This window comes from Haemaphysalis longicornis, unplaced genomic scaffold, assembly GCF_048455015.1.
Source record: "Haemaphysalis longicornis isolate Haplotype H1 unplaced genomic scaffold, Haemaphysalis longicornis Haplotype H1 scaffold_5, whole genome shotgun sequence".
Lineage (NCBI taxonomy): Eukaryota > Metazoa > Arthropoda > Arachnida > Ixodida > Ixodidae > Haemaphysalis > Haemaphysalis longicornis.
The window spans coordinates 170,895,006-170,911,591 of record NW_027526385.1 but is presented as its reverse complement, the minus strand read 5'-3'; the positions used below and the strand labels follow the sequence as shown (position 1 = coordinate 170,911,591).

The following is a 16,586-nucleotide window of genomic DNA, read 5'->3' as shown; positions in this document are numbered from 1 at the left end:
TAGGGCAATATTGCAACAAGAACATTAAAAAGTATGCCAGAACTAAGCAAGTACAATATCTTTATTATCACAAGTTTTAACAGTTCAGACAATCCACAGTGAACAAGTGAGACAATCTAGTGAACAAGACGCATCTCACTGGCACCGCCTCAACTTTAGAAGCTTCTGCTTCTCTCGTTGCAAGCTTTGAGATTTGTTGCAAGCTTTCGCAAGGAAATGTAGCCTCGTAAGAGCATAAAACTTCACAACGTTTGCCGTCACTTCCCGGCCGTGCTGTGCGCAGCCGACCACTTCGAGGTCATTTCGCTGAATGAACCTTGGGAAACAGGTCATGCTCTCAGCGTGTAACTTGTTCCGGCTAAAGAAAACAGTAAATGCGTTCTCAAGCTTAGCAACGAGGAGTTCAATTGGCCTGGACGGGTAAAGTAATCCACCATGGTCGAACTCTTTTGTTATTGAAGCACTCTCATTTGATGTAGCCTGAACAGGAAGAAGGCAAAGTGAAGATGCGCACTCGGGGCATGAAATTCTCTTGGGTGACTTTCGCACGACGTACCCACCTATATAAAAGATGAGTCGGCTGTCGCTCTTCTTTTCTGCATAGTCCTTGTGGTCAAGCAAGGAGCTGTGCTTATCCATCACAATTGCAGCATCTTCTAAATTTCCTCCATCTAACAGCCTGTCAACCAGTGTTGTTATTGGAACAGTTCTTTCTTGACATGCGTGAGATGGCTCCAAGAGTGCGGTGACGAGTTGAGGCTGTGAATTTCCAGCTCTGGGTGGCCTAGCTAAGCTGTTGAAGCTAGGGTTATTAATAATAGTCAAGAACTGCTCGGGAGTGGGATGATGATTGCATCCAAAAGATTGACGCACAATCCCAAAAACGTTCTCTGCTTTGTCCTGACTAAGATTTGCAGTAAGCAGGTACTTGTAGCTAAGTGTGGAATCAGATACTCCAGAAGACACAGCGTACTCTTCAGTGTTACATGGAGCCCAAGTGCAGTCTCTGAGCTCAGAAAACCGCCACGCTTCTTTGCCGCATGCTCCTTGCAACGATTCTAATTACAGACTGTCAAGCCGTCTGTCGCAGCTTTTTATCAGGTTACGTGGCCTCAACTACGTGGAACCTCCTGGCTCAACACGCCCCCAACAGGAAGATCGACATTGTGTGGACCCCGGGACACTCCTCACTAACGGGCAATAATTTTGCCCATAGACAAGCCTGCGAACTCTCCTCCCAGGCCTCTGAGGAAACACCAAGTCTCGTTCCCCTGTTCACATTTCAAGACATCACCCAACATTACCGCACATCAAGACAACATTTTCCCCCTCCTCACCCGCAGCTTACTAAAACAGAAGAAGTAATAATCCGGAGGCTTCAAACAAACACCTTTCCTCACCCAACTTGGCTACATCGGATGTACCCCACCCAATACCCTGCTACATGTAAATTCTGCCCTAACCCATGTACCCTCATACACATGATCTTGGGGTGCGCACACAACCCAGCCCTCCCACCTTTACCCACTTCCCTTCCCCTCCCTGAGCTGTGGGAGAACCTGACGACCAGCGCCGGCTTGGATGCACAGCAACTCCTGGTGTCCAGGGCTGAGACAACAAGGTCGTCCCATGGTCTCCTGGACTGAGGAGCCACTCCCACATCACCAGGCTCACAATAAAGCTTTTCCTCCTCCTCCTCCCACTCACTCAAAAAATAATAAACTCTTCTAAGTACTCTGCACTTTTTGAGTTGGGCCGAAGACCTTTGACTGGCGTTCGCGACGACATCACAAAAATTAACTTTTCCATAAGCTTCACAAAGTGCTGTGTTGGCTCGATTGTGCTAAACTTTGTCTGGAGGTCACTCTTGTAAAAGAAAAGTCCTTTGAGAACCTCCTCGATGTACAGCTGAAAGGCTAGATTGACCCGCATTTTTTCAAAAGCAGTGGGTTCTACATGTGCCTTGGTAATATGTGGCATGACCTTCAGTGTAACGGTATCCTTATCGTTGTTCCAAGCTTGCCAGATAGGACCTACATGAACATGACCTTGCGGTATCTGCAATCCCTTTGAAACAAAGGCCTTCCGTATACATTTTACAAGGTGAGGAAAGTCAGAAATCATGTAAAGATGTCTTGCTGCGTCAACAGGATGGGGAGCCCTGCATGTGATCTCCACTGATGATGCTGCAAAAGAAAGAAGTTATATAAATGAATACAGGCAAGGAAAACATGAATGGTTTCATGAAAGTGTATTGAATGAGGCAACTTACCCTTTATTCCAAGCAGCTTTCAAAGACGTCTGTTCCACGGCGCACCGTCGCCCGTCCAAAAATCAACGCGAAGCCCAGATTTCTCAGCCAGGATTGTAGCTTCAAGTAGTAACTTGGACAGGATATGTGCCTTCACGTTCCCTCTAGATGCAAATACGCCGAGTATTTGTGTCCCTTCCCCTGAAAAAAGGTAACTATTGCAAAGTTAAGGACAGAAGCAATATTTTTATTTGGGTTTAGAGGGAACGAGCATATGAAGGCTGACTCGCTGATGCTACTTTTAAACCACGTGACATTGATGTTGCGTGGTTAACTGAAACTACCCACCTTGGAAAGGCTGGAACATTATAACCAGTCCATGGTCGCTCTGAGAAGTCTTGCTGTCTTGTTCCGTGAAGTCACCGGGGTCTACGAAGCCAGTCATTTCTCCCGACGCTTTTACTCCAATATTCTCAGAAAGTTTCAGTTCGTCGAAAAGAAGTCCGCCATGAACACTGAACTCATCCATGTCCTTTGTTTTATGCTCGAGTGCTGAAAACACCTTGGGGTTGCAACCAAATGAACTTTTGAATGCTTGCATGTGCTTGTCAAGGCATGATTTACTTGGCAGTGCCATTATCTGATGTCTTCTAATACGCTCGTAGAGCTGTGGACTCTTCATGCGCATCAGGAGACATTCCAGAACCCACAGCTTGTCGTAAGTCATGCCACGGCTTGACTTTCTGGACGCAGCCTTAAAGCAGGTTCTTACAGCTAATCGTTGTTTAGGCGGTAGCGCACTGATTTTCTGCTGTAAAGCTGTGCTGGCCACGGATTCGTTCAAAAGCCGCAGTTTTTCCACGTTTTCTTGAGCTCTTGCAAGCTTTCTTTTTGTGCGGAACAGCTGAACAGATTTTCTTGCAGCTCGCTGCCTGAACTTGGGTTTGGACTGCTGCTTCTGCCGGCGCATCTGGTTCGCTATCAGCTTCCTCGTGTACTTACAACGCAAGCACTTCTTTCCTTCAGCTGTTGCGACACAGCACGTGTGTACGCTGCACCAAACTTTGTGCACTGGCCTGACTTGAGGGGCTCTATATCACACCCAGGGCACAACAACAGGGCGTCAGCCTTCTTTAGAGCCACGAGTGCATCACTTTCGTTGACAACAAAAAACTCATCAACCTTGACGTTGCGGCAGTATATGCGACACAGTGATGTTTCCGCTTGTTCTGGAGTCGCCGGTTCAGAACGCTCAGTGAACGTGACGTGCTTGACAACAAGTACATCCCCTGTTTCCAAACGGATGTGCCATCTGAAACAAAGCGCTTCAGGGTCATTTGTCAACACAATTTTTGTACAAAAAGCTGACGGCGGTGAGACATTGCTGAACGGGTGCCGGGAAGGTGCACCTTGGTTCTCCAACAAATTTGCTATGGGAATGTAGACTGGCTTCACGTCCAGGCCGATTTTGTTGAACTATTGAAATTTCACTGTAGCGCGCATATCAATGCCTATGGTTATTAAGTATCGTTGCAATATATGATGAAGAAACGACATTCTGATTATTTTTCAGCCGGAGCTCTAAATACATAGTGAAGCGTGCACGTGCACAGCCTGCATGCGCGTAGGAGACAATTAGGTTTAAAAGTGCCGTACGCATACGATGTTTCCATAATAAACAATTTCAACGAATGTGAAATTTTTTTCTGGCTTTTATTTTCGTGCGATAACCCAGTTCTCATTCATTTATCCACATATACAACCACGTGTGTGTGTCTGTCAGTGATAAGTAGCCACAGGGGTTTATCCAGAATTTAGGTTTCTAGGGGGTGACGAAATCCTTCTGGGGTTTTCTTTTGGGGGAATGTATAAAACCCTGAGTAGCCAGAGGAAAGAATAGTGTTACTGTCAATCACACAACTCACGAGCTGTTTGCCACGAACACAAAGCGCGTTTCATGCATGAAATGGTCTGTTTAGCCATCTGGCGCAATCTACCTGGCATTTTCCTTTCCTCTTCACCTGCCACCTCGTCTCCCACCTGTCAGCGAATTCACGATGAGTCCTCTTCCCTAGGTTTGACTCTTTCACGCTTGATTGGACTGGATTCGGAAAACGTTATTGGGGCCTGCGAATAAAGCCCTATTGCTAGGTCTTCTGGATTTAATAATGTTCCCTCAACCTTCGTGAGACGCGTCCAGTAGACACCGTAAGAAATTAGTTCTCACGATAATTTGCACTACCTCATACAAACGCAATGTAGGCGATCACGTTCTGTAAGCAGAGCCTTCTAGCCCTATTACAGCCAACGTCGTTTAGACGCAGTTATGTGCGTAAACAGAGGGGTACAAAAGGGGCAATTCCACTTCCAATTGCCCCACAAGAAGAGTTGCTTACTTCCACTTGTTCTTTGCCCTCCCCTCGCAACGCAAATCCTGCCGACGACCATAGCTCAGCGACCTCAGCGAAACGTGCTAAACGCAAAGAAATTAAAGGTTTTTCCTTTCCACAAAACGTCTGTCACGAAGTGACTATACGCCTCGAGCTTCGCGATCGCTGCGCCGCCTGCCGCCGCTTCTCCGCGGTGTTGACGGGATTTGCGCTGCGTGGCTGATAGGGGCTCGTGCAGTGTTCTGGTTCTGTTTTGCTTCTGTTCGCCTTTCCGCGCCCTAAAAAAACATATTATGGTGACGTCTATAGCAAAGAGTACGTTTAGGTCACTTAAAAAGCAGCTGCGTCCTCGTAGAGTATGCGAGCGCCTGCAAGAGCTACCCGGGGACGCGGTACTGCGCGCTTCATCGCCGCTCTTCCGGGATTCGCCGACGGTAGCACCCCTGTGTATACATTTGCTGTGTACAAATGCGGAGCGTAATCAAGCAATGAATGTTTTAGTAATCGCACACACAAATCTCGCGTTCACTTTCCTTTTGTTTTTTTACTTCAACGAACAGCTGATCGTACGGCGGACGAATTTTTGGAAGTATACAGGGTAGGCAGTTCAACAAGCGATGAAAGGTGTCGTTGGAAGAGTGTGGCATGTGATAGGCCTTCTGATTTCAGTTTCTGCTTTATTCTGCAGGCTCCCAGTGCCATATGACGATATTTCGAAGAAGCATTTATCGCGGTCACGGATTATATTCTAAGCCCATCTCCGCGCTGCTCGCAGAGGCGCTCACCTCACGACAAGACGACTCTGTCGTGTGCTGATCCCCCAGTATAATTATGCATTGTCCATCGTACTTTTGTTGACTATTCCCGAAATTAACACAGACTGGCTTGTAAATGGTGGTGATCAATATCTGAGGTATAATAAATTGGCAAACGTAACTGGCGTGCTGTCAGGTATGAGTGCTCCGCTGATTATGTAAGCGCACAAAACTGACTTATATCGTAGTGTACAGCCGTAGCATGAACATCTGAGGAACCGGTGGTTACGGAGACACTGCTAGTAAATTCAGGGCAGTGTAACTACAATCGGCTCAATGATACGCCGGTTCCGCGACGCTGGCCTGTCACACACACCTGGCGCTTATACAGACCGAATATACCACACTAAGATCGCGTCAGAAACATTTACACTTACGTAAACACACCCCATTTGCTAACAGAGTGTCTTCTCCACATAAACATGGATTTCAAACGCCCGCAAACGGTAAATCTCGGCCGTGAACGTGCCGCAAAAGCAGCGGTGACAGTGGGGAGCGGGACGCGGACTCCCGCGGCTGCTTTCGAAACGGGCCGCTAGGGGGATTTCAGTGGCGCCCCTACAGGCCGCGCTCGAGGCGTATAGCACGTCTTGCGTAGATAGCCAGAAGACATTATTAGTAGGTGTCTTCGATTCTAAGCTAGGAAAGACGTGTGCACGACAATGATTGCAGTACAGCTAGACGATATCGCGTCATTGAAAACGTCTTCAACATCTTTTTAAAATGCCATCTCTTAGCTGTCTTGCAATCAACGTCATGTAGACGTGTTCAATAGCTGAACATCTGACACATCTATTAGTGATATCTTTCAGCTGTCTACACAAAACGTACTGTAGACATCTCATGGTAGACGCTTTGTAGGTGTCTTAAGAAGCTTACAACATCAGCCAGCTAGGACAAACGTCTTGTACACGTTGAGGTTCATATGTCTTCTAGCCATCTTAGCACAGATGACTTATCAACATCTCACGGAGCTCAAGACGTCGGAGATCTTGCACAGGTGTCCTGTAGCTATCTCTCTTAAGACATCTTTGAGACACAAAAATATACGTCTTATAGGTAACTTTTATAGCGCAAGATGTCTAAGACCTCGCAAGACCATGGTAGACATCTCTAAGACGTTTTGTGTACAGTGGGAAGGCTCCGAGGCTTGGTCAATCCCTTCGTCGAGTTCTAAGTCAGGCGTGCTTGCACGTAATGCCTTCCGCTTGGGTGGTGGGACATAGTTGCTGGCAATGTTTCTCACCTTTCTTTTCTTTGGAACAGGCTTCGTCAAGTATGCAGGAGCGTCGGGGAACACCGTCGGCACAGCGTCATCAGTAAGCGAAGGCCGCTCGCGTTCGAACTCGACGTTTTCTCCGTTGATCACGTGTTTGAATGTCCTCTGTATGTAGCATTCGTCAAAGTGACGGGAACACCCCACGCACGTGTTATCAAGCACCCTGTCGTCTCGTTTGATGTTCCTGGCCCACTTTTGCAAGCGAACGGGATCGGAAGGGGCTCGGAACAAGGACACCTTTTCCGTCGACGATTTGTATCCGCCCTTGCAGAACGGCACAAAGCAAGTCCTACCCTTGCGGGCAGGCATTGTTGCAACTCCCTGTTTAGACGACGCAGCACAACAACGTCCAGCAGCGCGCAACCACAACAAAAAACTTCGACACAGCTCGAGCCACCTTGCTACCGCACCTGGCCGCGCACCAAAATGCTAGCGCGCCAGAGGGCGGTAGCGCCATCTGCAGGGCGGATCCGAAAACATTTCACTTCGCCTGCTGGGAGCGCCGGCCGTTCACGACACTAGAAAGCCTTCTAGCCTCTCTAGCTTTCCTGCGATTCTTTCCTCCATGGCAGGAATCCAACGTAGCCGCCGGAAGGCGTCGCCGACCGAAGCGCCCCCACCGCGCGTCGGCCGCCGTCGGAAGCGTGGCGGCGAGGCTCCTACACCTGCGACGGGCGGCTGTGCCGCAGCAATCCGGATAACAAGATGGCGGGCGGTCGCGCAACTTTTAGCACCCTGTGGGAGCTATGTAGAGGAACTCTAGGGAGCCCGCAAGGCACCAACGGCACTGCCTCGCTGCGCCCCTTCGAGCAGCCTGCGCGGGCGCACCCAGGCGACTGCCCCGCTGGTCTCATCAGCGACTCGTAGGGTACACGGCTTGGCTGTCCGTGTATCCTAGGGATTTCAGGAGCTGTCGACCGGCTGTGGGTTGGTCAGTCTTGCCATTTGGTTGTATTTGTGAACAGCGACTATTTCGTCCACGGTTACTGTAGTCCCCATGTCGTCGAGGACTTTGTTGCTCGCACTCATAGGGAGACATATATTGATAACTTTGCGGACTAGGGTGTTTCTAAGCTGTGCCATGCTAAGATTTCTGTACGAGGCAGCGTATCTTATTCCCGATATGACGCATAAGATAGCTTATCTATACAGACAGGTTTTCCTGGACAGGCAAATAGTGGCGTGGGTGCATTCTGCCCACACGTGCCATCTTCCCAGAGTGCGTGCAGACGTGCGGTCGCCAGAGGCATGGTTGTCTCGAGAGTTGTGGACAGGCGGGCGCCGTGATAGAGGGAAGAAGAGAGAGAGAGAAAGTATTCATTGCGAGCTCAATTGTGGTGTTGCACCAGTGGTTCCCTCTTCACGGGAATCCATAAGCTGCTTTAGCACCGGCTGCTCTCTCGATGAGCAGGAGCTGGTCCGAGAGGCGCGGCTGGACACCACTGTGTCCCGCTGCTGTTGAGGGTTTGGGTGCGGGGAAGAGGTGGTAGGTGCTCGTTTTTTAGTGCGGGGTACTTTAGGACCTTCCAGTGCCCGTCCGCGTCCGTGCACCTAGTACTTACAATCGCAAAAAATCACACAGGCACCGGTGTCTGGTAGTCCAGACTGTTAGTGTCAGTCGTCTTACCCATTGGGCTACCTGAGAGTCAAACGCTTACTCCCTCGCCTGTAAAGGTCCGGAGCACCTTAGGACCTCCCAATGTCCATCCGCGTCCATCCGTGAGCACACCGCCATCAAGAGAAAATCAAGTGAAATCCGATTTGAGCCGTGAGTTTCAGTTTCATCAAGGTGGAACTCAGGGCTTAAATCGGATGTCACTCGGGGCGCAACTTGGATGTCATTTCGAGTCTCCGTACTCCGCACACTCGCCATCATCGATGGAGTGGAGAAGCTCCAGGACAATACGTCTGAGTGTACCTGGCTGTTGGCAGTATTTGCATTCAGCTAAATACTGGGTGGGGAATGTCCGAGCTAGCTGTAAAGCCCAGTTGGATGCGGGAACGTGCTTGTTTGTAGAAGTGTTAGCGTTGTTTCTTGGTTCTTCGTGAAGCTTGGGTGAAGTAGCGGGAAAGTCTCGATTAAGCTTGTAATGTTGTGTTATTTCTTTGTACTTTACAATGGGTGTAGGCGTCTCCACATCCTCCGAGGCCGGGCCACCGGTCGGCAAGTTCTCGGGCCTTTTGGTGGGCAGATTCATTGCCCACCATAAAGGCATACGCAGGCGTCTACACAATCCCCACTTTTCTATTGGGAAATTTGTTTGAGAGCATGAGGTGCGTTGCTGGTGCCACCCAACCCGACCTGAAGCTTCTGCATGCTTCCTGGGAGTCAGCTACAACCACCGTGGCTTCCATCTGCGTAAAGGCCTCCACTTCTTTGGTCGATGCTGAAGTACAGACGGGGGGGGGGGGGGGGTTGGTAGAAGGGCCCCTGCAGAGTGGTGGTCCGCTGTTGCCAGGTTTGGGTTCAAGGCGATACGACTTGGGCATTCCGGGGAGCCTGTGATGTGCTGACCAGCACAGACTATGCATTGTGGGGTACAGTGGTGGGTGGTAGTTGGGTTGACCATGCGCATGCCACAAATAGTGCATCGTAAAGGCAGATTTGCGGCGGAGCAGACATCGGGGAGATGACCCGATAGCCAGAAGCGGGGGCAGGCTTTACTTCTGCGGCGGAGGGGCTTGCAATGCCACGGGGTGTGATCATATGGAAGCGCACCCAGTATGGAACCCTAGTACTGTCAAAGAGTACTTGCACATGAGGGTTGGAGCCCCTCCTGCGGGCGTCAAGGATGCGCAAGTCTGGGTTGTGGGTTGTTAGGATCTGGAGAAGTGCGGCTGGGGTGTCGCAGGGAGGGACGTTGAAGAGGACTCCGTAGGCCGTGCCTGATGGTGCCTGGATGTGCGTGGCGACTGGGTAGGCTTATCCGTGGATCTGTACCTGGGTGAGTGTCGTGTAGCGGTTGGCGCGTTCCTGTGATGGTGTGCTGAGGACAATGAAGTTGGATTTGTGGTGGATGCGGGAGCCCGGCTTGCTGCTGTAGAGCCGTAGCAAGGGTGAAGGGACTGATTTGGGCCAAGGTCAGCCCTCCTCGCGGGCGGTAGACGATATCAGTAGGATGTAGAGGTGCAGGGGGTGGTGTGGTAACCCGACGAGGATCGCTTCTTCAATAAAAAGCCAGCGATCGTTGCAGTATTGTACAGAAACCCCTCATTCCGACTCTGGGTTCACGTGTCCACGTCTGTAGGAGTTGCGGGAAGTGGTTAGGTCCGGGTGCTCACGGAAAGCGGCCCATTCCGTGATGGTGGCTGGCCCAATGCGCGTTCTTGCTTTCTTGTTGATGGAGGTGATGCCCTAGGTCGCCTACGCATTGTCAGTCAATGCGGCCGATTTTTCGTGAAACGTGAGGTCAGGGTTCACATCTCTGGTGGCGTGCAAGTTCCAATGTCATATAGAGCGTCATGGCGTCTTCCCTCTTGTAGATTTTGCGGTAGCCCCGTGCTGTGTGAAGGGGAGCAAGGGGTATTAGGCTGGCATGGTTGAAGGCAGGTTTGACAACGAGATTGATTGGTTGTGTGAGCACTGGGTGGGCAGTAAATGTTTAGTACGGAGCTGCTTGGGGCTCTTTAATGTTGCGGTATTACGATCAGCACCGTCCACGATCTATTAAATATCTATTAAAGATCGTCTTTCTTGGGCTACTAAAACGCAGAAATTTTGGTCTGTTTGTCTGTCCGTCCGTCTGTGAATCGATTCAGCCACCCGCCCAAATTGAAATAAAATCTGCGCTCACTGCCAAATCTAAACGTCTAACTCCGGTGTCAATACTTGTCATCATTATTGAACAAGAACAAGACATTACGCAAATATAACGCAGATAATCAATACATGAGTGCTATTTGCAGTGTTCCTTAATTAACAAAAATCATGAATGCGTGATTTTGGCGATAGCAAATAAAATATTACATCAACGGCAGAAAACCGTCGCCTGCTCTTGCCAGCGCTACCTTCTGGCGGCATTTAAAGGGAAGGTGAAGCGGTTTTAGAATTAAAAGAAAAGTTGACTAGCAGCAAGTACACATTGAATAGTTCATGTGTACGAAATATTTTCGCAATACATGCTATAGAAGCGGCGCAATGAGCAAACAAAAGTGGCCCGATGCCCCGCCCCCATCTCGCCGCGCGATGCCGGAAGACCGAAGAGCGCGGGCGAAAACCGGCTGAAAAATGTCATACCTGGACTTCCGGCCGGATCGGCCGCCTCGGCCATGCTCTTTTCGCCGTGTTTCCTTGTGAATGATACTTGTTGTTGTGGTTGCTAGCACTCATTTGTACAATTTTCGTGTTCAAAAAGTATGCACGAATGCCAAACGCGGCATACGTTATCATGCCGTATTCCTAAGCAGAATAATGCCACGCCGGGATGCTTGATAACATACGGAAGCGACAGCCGACGTGGCTGTGCTTGATGACAGAGAATATACTACACTTCGTTAAATACTTTGTAAACCGCTCCAATGCGTTTTTTTTTTTTTTATGCCACGGACGTGAATGTTCACATTATATTCTAGATTTAGGAAGGATGGGGAATACTGCTGTACTTTGGCCGGGGATATGTTTCGTTCCATTCCAGAAACCAAGTCACATTTGTTCAGGAAATACTTGTTTCGTTAAACGCGTCGGTTTTCTTTCCCTATGGGCTCAGGACAGTGTTAAAAAAAAACAATTTTTTGGCGAAACTAAAACAAGGGGCCAATCCTGATAGGAGTTCTGTCCCGGCTAAGAGGTAAACAGTATTCCTACAAAGTAAAAGAACCAAGACAACCAGATTACTTATTTTGCAAGTATACATGTCACGATAAGGTGATGTCTGTCTGGAATTTAAAAAAAACACCACTCCGAACCACCACCGCGCCATAATTTGTGTTGACTGCGGGGGCCTAATTTTTTGCCCAAGATTCCGTGTGGCCGCATATTGTAACCTGGAAAGCACTCGTTGTCACTGAACCTCAAGTGTGCTCCAGTGATACTCGGTGATATATATAATGATGATACTAAAAAAATTAGGAGCGAAGAGTAAATATACGGCCTCTGTCCGACTAGCGCGGTAAATGCTTAAATCTAGAAATGCTGAAACAGGCCAACGATTCATTATCACAAACGTGTGGTGATTGTTACCTAAAGTAACGTAACTACAACGTAACTGCCTTGTCCGACTGGTCTGTTAATTATAACGAGGTGGCCGTAATATTGTAGCAGAATGCGCAACGCACAAGCGAAAATCAAGCCCTACTACAGCCAATAATGCTGAGCAGGCACTAGTATGCTGCAGTGTTTTCAGAATAAATGCATGCGAAGCAGTAAGACGCCACTCATCGAAGTGTAGCTAGCAATCGCGGAGGCGCCGTAGCGCCGCTGCCGAAATGGCGCGCGCGTGTGGGTCTGTGTACGGGGATGAGTAACGGGGCTGGGGTGGGCGACAACGAACAAAGAAAATGCGGAAGCAGAGTCTGCTTGTTGGTTTATGCGTGTACCGGCAAGATGTGTCTCGCATATACGTTTACAGCGCATGAACGCTATTTTTTCGCGCAGTGCACGTACGTGCTTTTCGCTGGTAGATTGTTTATAAAACGCCCATTAATCTCCGGCATAAATGGTTTTGTGTATAATAAGAAACAGTTAAGGCAGTACCTAATATTAACATAAGGTATAAAATCCCCCTATGCTGGTTGCCTAATTCAAAAATATTTTGATGGAACCCACTAGTCGACGTCACAGTCACTGCTTTGGGGTTCTCTGTCGTGTAAAGCAAATTTAAGCTCCAAGATAATTGAACCAACAGCACGGGAAATTATAAAACAAACTTCCAGTCATGTGCGAACATTAAACTGCAAGCTAAATTGCCGCAAAGGATACCGTGCGATCGTTCGTAATGCTTTCGACAACCCGCGCGGCCGAAGGGTGTCCTCCTTTGACGTCATAAACGGGCGCAACCAATCAGGGGCGTCAAAAGACGAAAAGCGCGCGTCTTTCAAACGGGGCCGCCTTTTTGCAAGATAAATGCCACTTGGACTCATGTACGATAAATTTCAATGTGATATTCGGAATCAGCGCGCAAGAAACTATATAACTGTTAATCTAACTCAAATTTTTTGGAAAGCGCTTCAGCTTCCCTTTAAGAAATCAAACGGCAATACCAACGAAAGGTTTCACTAGATGGGATCCACGTTCCGCTTGGAACGCTCGTGCGGTAGGGCATCGTGGTTCTATAAATGAGACACCCGACTTGGAGCAGTGGAACGCGGTAAAATTGACTTGAGCAAACGTGTTATCTTGGGAGGAGCGAGACGGGAAAGGAACAGCATGAGAGGTGAGCGGGAAAAAGACGGGAGGCCTTTACTCGGCAGAGGCGCCAGTCTACTATCGTCTTTCGGCGACATTTGCAACGAAAGGAGCAGACACGCGGCTTTTATTTTTTTTTTTAAGTGCAATGCACTTTATAAGCGACCCCAAACCATCCACCGCCGGCGGCGTTGGCGTCCGCAGTGCTCCTCTATATTTGAAAAAGAAACAGCATCCGGCGCCAGGTTTCGATCCGAGGACTTTGCGGCCGCAGCGCGACGCTCTACCGACCAAGCCACGGACGCGACGGTGATTTCAGTGTTAGACGTGCCTTATATCTTTAACGCATTCAAACTACGTCGTCAGCGGCGTGCGTTGGCGACTCAGCGGCGTTATAGCGGCTTGATAACTGCGTGGTGTACACGTGATACTACAAACCCGATGGAAGAGATGGAAGAGAAGGCGGCGAGGCGGTGGGCTGCGGGGGCCGAGCACAAGCGCCGCAAGCGTGCCGACAACCGTGCATTCGCACTTTCACATTCTCCCCCTCGGGGAAATGCGGGGGAATTTTTTGTTTTGTTTCCACTCTATAGCATGATTTTGCATACTCGCACATTAAAGGAGCCATGAAGAGAAAACACAGGTTTGGTTCATTCGAAAGATTGCCTCGTTAGAACCATAACGACACCACTTATAACGCAAACTTCGCTCAAATAAGCTACATAATTAGGAAAAAAGGAAATGACCATGCGACCCACCAGCTCACTTTCCGCAACAGAACCTATGATGTCACTCGAGAATGCTCTGCGATTGGCGGAGGCCGGCAAAAGCAAACGCATGTTAGGCAGGGCTTACAGTTTGCATAGCGAGCTAAATGCCCGTGAAACATGCTGCACATTCTTTTTATGACAAAGAATGGTGGAGTAAACGGTTGAAGTTCCGAACGAACACGCAAGCGTGTGCGCCAATGCGTACGAAACTACCGTCGGCCGAGCTCGACATCTCGCCGTCGCGCAGACGAATTTTCGGGTTCAAGGCTCTATAGGGCCAACGAACCGTTTCAGCACGTACAGCCGCGACCTTGCTTGGTATCTTAATCCCTTGACAGGCGGTTGGCCGTCATATCGCCAACCAGCAAAGGTAAAAATAGAAACGAGGGGAGTAAGGAACAGCAAGAAGCGACGAGATAGTGCCAGTCGGCGCAGAAGTTTCGAATGGTGTTGGCTTGCTGCTGTCGTTACGAGCTCGTTTCCAGTTTACAACCACTGAAAACTTCAGTTTGTTCGAGTACTTTACAATGAAATTTCGTTGCTGCGTTTTGAAATGCCCATGTAGTACGGGCAAATCGTCGAGGGAGTGCGACATCCCCGCCGGTGAGGAGATCTCCTTTCATGTGCTGCCCAACGACGAACCTCGGCGAAGCAAGTGGCTACGTTTTGTGAACTTTCCAAACGGAGGAGAAAGAGAGCCAAAGGAAGTACGAGTGTGCTCGCTTCATTTCCGAGGAAGTGATTACGGCAGGGACCCTTACGTTAGCTCACTCCTGGGACATGCTGGCGCTCGTCGCCGACTTCGTCAAATCGCCGTCAAAGCGCTCGACCTTGGGGGAAAAATGCCGTACACACCGCGCATTGATGCTCGTATCTGTTTGGTCGAAGCAGAGAGCTCGCGCGAACGGCTTTCCATACACGACACGTACCGGCCAACTGGCATAAGCGATACTGCTACTGAAATTGAACTATTATTAACCGTAATAAAAATACGGCACATACGTACCAGTCTGTATTCGTCCGTCGCGACGGGGCTGACGAGGCAGCGGTGCCGACGGCAGGGCGTTCATCTGTTGTGGCTATCGCGGAATGGTCGCTTTCCCGTCCACCGCGTATCCCACAACTCTCGCCGCTCGTGCACTTAGAAGCATTGAGCGTTCAAGTGGTGTGAGGTTGTTAAATGCAAGCCCGAGCTCCACGGCGAGAGTTTTGTTCTCCGGATCAGGCGATTCCATGACTAGGGCTGCGGGTGCACTAATTGAAGGACTCTGCTAGTATCTTTAAAATGGCCGCCGTCTCGGTCGACTCCGTGTGGGTGCTATATGGAGTCGGCATACTAAGTACCTGTTTCATGGACCGGCTCGTATGACGCCATTGTTCACGTCACGAAATGTGCAATTTTAGCGGGAGATTTAAAATTTTGGCTTAAATTGCCTTATTGCTCAGTCACGGCCGCCAACAATAGAATTCCTGTATATGCTCCCTACGGGAGCAAGAGTTGCGCCTTTGATTTCCATTCGCCGCTCACGACCCTATTCGCTGATCGCCGTCACGTGCACAAAAAGCATCCACGTACCGCAGAGTAGCCGGCGATGCGGCTGCAACGCCGCTGCTGCCCTCTGCTGTCGGCGTCTGTCGTACATTTTGCGCCGCTGCCATGTCGCAGTCGTAGTTCGTAGCGCGAGAGCGACAAGCCGCAACACGCTAGTACAGTCGATAAAAGGCTTGTCTATAACGCTCGAGCGGCGTGCGCCGGACTGCGCGGGAGACATCTAGTGATAGCGCCTGGTTTGAGACCGGGGAGTGTGAGCATGCGCAACCCGTATCAGCGCGATGGCCGTGTCCCTGCTCGCTGTGCCCGTCGCCTTGGCTTCCGCACATTCCTTCGCCGTTGGAAGCGCTGCCTGCGAGGCCGGGCCGGGAAAGCATATCGGAGATCACTTGCATTAGAGCGCGCCGCGGCAGTTTCCCGTCTGCATTAGCTTTGGCGCACAGTTGTGCATTGCGTCATCGTTCTGGCAATGCGGTGTGTGGTATCGCGTGCACCAATATCGGGTATCGGTGCTTGGCTTTGCGCGTCACCGCCGACAGGCCAACGCCAAAAAAACTCGAGGCAGTGTCAAAGCTGTCATTGACCGATGTCCAGACACTGAAAAACACTGTCAGAGAGGAGTTTTCGACAATTTTTTCTCGCCTCCTCGCATACAGAAAAAAACTCTCCTGCATAAATTGCGTCTTAAACCTCGATCAATGTACCCCGGAACACGATTGCAAACTAAATGCGACGAATAGAGTAGAACCCAAACTGAAGTTTTGAATGAATTTTTATTTATAATTTAAGGAGAAACTGACATCAAAAATTACCAGGCACTGAAAAACACCGTCAGCGAGGCGTTTCGGCAATTTTTGCTTGTTTTTCACACCTAGAAAATGTCAGAGCATACTGAATTTAGTTATTTATTCAGAACCAAACAAATTCTCGGAATATGGTAGCATAAAGAACATTGAAACTTAATCTAGGCTCGCACAAAGAAAATAAGGACCGGATGATTCCGCCCTGTGGGTTCTAGTTGCTAAACGTCACACTGTTAGGCCATCACCCAAGGCTGATCAAATGAACTATAGGTGGAAGCTTTGAACTTTGATGAAACACCTAAATGCAGTCTAAATAAGTCTGCAAGGTCCTGAGCTGACGTCAGCGTTCTGAAAAAGCGGGGGTAGTCGACTGGTTGGTGTCT

General features: G+C 49.4%; 1 pseudogene; it reads right to left on the bottom strand.

Annotated features, from left to right (window-relative positions):
- Nucleotides 1-466: 466 nt before the first annotated feature.
- On the bottom strand, nt 467-7,044 carry LOC144139998 (uncharacterized; annotated as a pseudogene).
- Nucleotides 7,045-16,586: the final 9,542 nt, after the last annotated feature.